The sequence below is a fragment of the Triticum dicoccoides genome, chromosome 7B, assembly GCF_002162155.2.
Source record: "Triticum dicoccoides isolate Atlit2015 ecotype Zavitan chromosome 7B, WEW_v2.0, whole genome shotgun sequence".
NCBI classification, from domain to species: Eukaryota; Viridiplantae; Streptophyta; class Magnoliopsida; order Poales; family Poaceae; genus Triticum; species Triticum dicoccoides.
The window spans coordinates 480,074,543-480,079,641 of NC_041393.1; positions in this window are offsets into that span (position 1 = coordinate 480,074,543).

Consider the following 5,099-nt stretch of genomic DNA (forward strand, 5'->3'; position numbering starts at 1 on the left):
GGCCTCATCCACTTCCGTCCACATCTGCCCCCCCCACCACCCCATGTGCTTCCTCGCTGGCGACACCCCCAAACCCTTAGCAATGGGCCTCTTCGGCAGCAGCGGCGGCAAGGGCAAGTGCACCCTCGGCGCCTCATCCTCCCATGCTCCTCCTTCCTCTCCTCCTCCTCCGCCGGCGCGTGTCCGCCCAGGTCGCTGGCGTCTGCACATCTTGGTGCACCAAGCGCGGTGGCACTGGGAGTACAGGCAGCCGTTGCCTTACCCCGACGTGACGCTGCCGCACCATTGGCACCTCGATCCACACCGGATCCCGGTGCCGGCGGTTCCGCGGACACAACTGGCGCATGGCGAGGAGGTGCGCAGGCACCGGGCGCAGCACACGCCGGCGCAGCGGCGGATGCCCGAGTACGCCGCCGACTCTCCCAACTGGGAGACCTGGTTTTCCCTCGAACACGAGGAGCAACGGAGGCTAGGCGTCGACGCCAACCCACAGTTACCACCGCCGCCCCCGTGGGTAAAGCCGGAGGAAATGGAGGCGGAGGCGGAGTACCAAGCCGCCTTCGAGGAGGCCCTGCAGCACGCGCTGGAGGCTAGCCGGCTCGAGGAGGACGCACATTGGGATGGGTTGGAGCAAGCCTTTGCCTTGTCGGTGGCGGGGGACTCCGTCCACACCCTGCTCTTTGTCCCGCCTCCGCCACCGCCGCCGCCCGTCGTCGAGCCCAAGCCGGATCCGGAGCCGAAGCGGAAGCGCTCCCCGCCTCCACCCACTTGGCCGGAGGAGGCCTACACGCGGACCGGTGAGTACCGCGAGTGGGTGAGCGCGCCTCCGGTCCACTACACCGCGACGCCGGAGGAGGAGGTGGCCCACCTTCAGCGCTGGAAGGCGCACTGGCTCGCCCAGGAGGAGGCCGGCAGCGAGCGGCAAATGCGTTGGGAGCAGCTGCTGCAACGCAACACGGAGGCACTGCGGCTTGAGGAGGAGGAGGAGGAGCACGCCCGGCGGGCCGCAATGCCGTCGCCCTAGCAGACGCCGGAGCAGGCTGCCCTGGCAGCGTACCAAGCAGCGTTCGTGTGGGCTAGCCCTGCTCCCATCTTCATCGACCTCACCGGCGACGATGGCGATGGCGAAGTCAAGGGCAAGGGCAAGGCGGACGACGTCTAGGGCAGCGTGCGGGCGCATACTTTTTTTTATATTTTAATTAATGTTTAATTAGGTTTAAGTGGACTTTGATCAGCGGTTGACCGGCCACTTAATGTTTAAATATGTTTATTTCTGCGACCTGTTTCTTTTACACCGGCAGATTTGGGCCAGCCTTCCGTTGGACGGTCAAACCGACCCATTTAAAAATACGGACACACACGTCCGCCCGGCCAAACCAAACGGATGAAAAACGGACAAAGCACGGGTCCATTTGAGTTGCCCTGTTGGAGTTAACTACTACTCTGTAAATCATAGTGTCATTCTGACTACATAGGATCAACAGCAGAAATTTTCATCCAATGTGGGTGAGTGCAAATTTAAGCCTGGCGATAAGTTCATCAGTGCTGTCATTTTCCACACTAATTCATCTCTCGAAACATGCTCTATCACCCCGCTTTTATAAATAAAGCACGAACCAAGGTAAATGGCCAAACCATACAGGGTAGTGAGACAATCTTCTTACAAAGCAGATCGCCAAATAACCAGACACCATAAAACACACGTGACTACACTGCAAAAAAAAGAACATAGGAAGGCCTTGAGACAATGTCACGTCACCCCCTAGGACACCTAAACTCCACGAGAACATACCCAGGAGGGAAATCAACGCTAAGCATCGCTGCTGCTGAGTCTGAAACGAACAATGGTCTTCACTCGGAACCTTGGCACCAAGAGAAGAACCACAACAATGTCCTCAACTGGAGAGCGATACCCGCGTGCGTTGCTGTCGTCTGCGCCAAAGCACTGAGCTTTAGCTCGATATCTCACTTGTGCCACCATGAGGCACATAGGACAACCATGACTAGCCCATACTTCCAGATCAAGATCTAGGCATCACCACCACCATCGACATAGAGCAAGCCCGAGCCACCCATAGCTACACCCCTCGCCACCCACACGACAAAGAGGCATAGCCACCACCAGCACCATGATGACCGCCAGAGAGCCAACCATGCAGATAGCCATCCGAGGAAGCTAACACAACATCAATGTCTCGAGATACCACCAACCATTCACATCACAACACACCTAACTTGGTAGGAAGAACAGTGGGCAACTCCTTCCACTCATAGTTCAACATTAGTCACCAGTTTGCGTACATGCCTCCATGATAGGAAGCGCCCATGAATACATCCTTAACCAGTGCGGTGGACTAGGAAGGGGGGACACCATCGATAGCCCCGCCAAGCAAACATGGGCCATAACACTATGGCCTTAGCCCAGATGAGCTCGCACGATGCCACGTCCGTGGCCTTCGGCATTGATCCATCCGGCAGTGCAACAATGCCACCATCACCACACTATTAGGGAAAACCCTAGTAGTGGCGTGGGTTTCAATGCTATCAGTAGCACGGGTGGCCGCGCTACTACTACATCGCTACAACTAACTGGTAGTAGTAGCGCGGTCTAACCCAACGCTACTACTAATAACTGTATCAGTAGCGTTGTTCTGTTACACGCCACTATTAAGTAGCTGTAGCGCTTTTCCTGTCCCCACAATGCTGCTGTATCTTTCATCATTTTTTTCTACTTCCTATTGATGTAGAACAGTACCCTTTTCAATAAACTGCAATTTCACATATACTACAATAACAGATACTCATATATAGTCATACATTAGTCATACAATATCATAAAGCATTATAAGTACTCATATATAGTCAACATGCATCCTCACACACATATATGGTTCATACAGTAGCATATAGATAAGCAGTACTAGGTAGTCATACAACCACACATATATAGTAGTTCTACTAGGTAGTCATACAACCACACACATATGTAATTCTAGATGATATCGACGACAATCATCATCCTCAAGCCTTGGTGGTGGGTGTTCCTGATAGTAATTAGGATGATCTGTCCAACATGAAGATTCTTGCCAACGAGGAAGCTCTTCCACCTTATCGAGCTTAAGTGTGTGAGACCGTCCGTGTCCACGCCGTACGCACATGTGGTGACGGAGCCCCTTGCGGTAAGGCGTATTCCAGCCGAGCCTTCTTCATCAGGCTCGATACCACAACTCACAGATAGGCTCTTTGGCAATTTTTGAATAAGAAAAACATATCAATTAATAAGTAGCCTCGCACATACTCTTGCAAATATATTTCTACTAAGTATATATTTCTACACTATCAAAAGACACAGTACTACATTTCTACTAAGCATGAATTCTACTAATAAGTATGGATTATCTACACTGTTAATAGTTTCTTGGATTCTACACTAATAAGCATGTCATCGGACTCTACACTAAAGCACATCATCGGCTAGATTCCACACAACATATCATTGGACTCTACACTAAGCATATCATAAGATTCACTAAGCATATCATCGGATAATTTGCATTTGTAAGTATAACAGTAAAGCATATATATCATCAAATTACTACAGTAAGTATAACATACCATGACAAGCCGATCAACCATGATACTTGGCAAACGGGTTACGAATGGCACCCCGACAAAGTCAGCACGTGGCGGAATTATGTCCCATAGGTTGCACACCTCCTCCTCGACCAACCTCATTCTTTGAGCATAGATGGCTTCATCAAGTGGGTCCTCATCATCCTCATCAAGTGGGTCCTCATCATCTTCATCATCTTCCTCCGTGTTGACATAAATGACAGTCAGCTTGGGTCTTTCTGCTAAGGAGAAGCTGATCAATTCACCACCAGTGATACCCATGTGGGCGAGGAAATGGACCCATCAATCTCCTCTAATCTGCGACATATTGCATCCTTTCTCGACCTCCATAGTGTAGGGGCTCCCCGGAGCCTCAAAGGTCACAGTGTCTCTGGTCAGCTTGTTGAATTTCAACCTCACATTGCATGGGACGATCTGTGTAAAAAAACAAGATGACACAATGCATTAATGCCAATAAAACTAAAAAAATAGTTGTTACAAGTTTCATATAATTTGTTACCGCCGCATGAAGAAAACTCGACTGGAAGTAGATGCCAAACAACATGCCAGTTGTAAGGCTGCTGGCGTACCTTGACTTGCACAGCCGACATGGTGGTGGTGCTATTTTCCTAAAGCAATATGAGCAAGGATGAACGATCCACTTCACAGGAAAGAAAAACAGTAACATAAAGTTCTCAATGCATCGATCTTAATCAGAAAACAAAACATTCAGGCTTAGTAACTAAAATTAACAGCATGCACATGTTTCCGCAGTGTGAGAAATTAACAGAAAAATGGCCCGACTAAACTCTTTGGTGGTCATGTCGTACAATGGTTAGCATCAATACTAGTTAAACAAGATCAATGCATCTAACAAACACATGTAGCAACCTAGCATGGGATGATCATCAAGCTCAACATGCAAACCAACATAGCAAACTAGCATCGACTAGTCATGAAGCTCAACATAGTACCATACTAGCATCGAAACCGACATGAAAGCATGTGAATCTACCACAACAAGAACATCATCATTGCCGACAAGCAAAACCTAGCATACTACCAAAACTGTGCCACTAGCATCTGATCTACCACATCCTATGTTCACTGATAAACTCTAATGCTAGCATAACCTACCACAATACTTCATATCTACTCTAACCTACAACGACTAGGGAGTGATGTAATACATGGGTTTGAGGAGCGAGGCTCTCAACGTCTCTCTTGTCATCGGATAGTGAGGACAGTGAGGGTGGCGGAGTTGGGGGGGGGGGCAGCAGGGGCTCTCAATGTCTCTCTTGTCATCGCACTCCATGACTGTTGCTGTCACGGCGGCCAGCAACGACGCCGACAACACATACATTCTGGCCTCGCGCGTCATCGGGCGGGTGACTAGTTCGGACGGCGCCGAACATGGCGCACGCGGCGGTGGCGCGGCTGGCACATGGGACCAAGGTGTACACGAAGGGCGGGCACGAGAGGGTGTT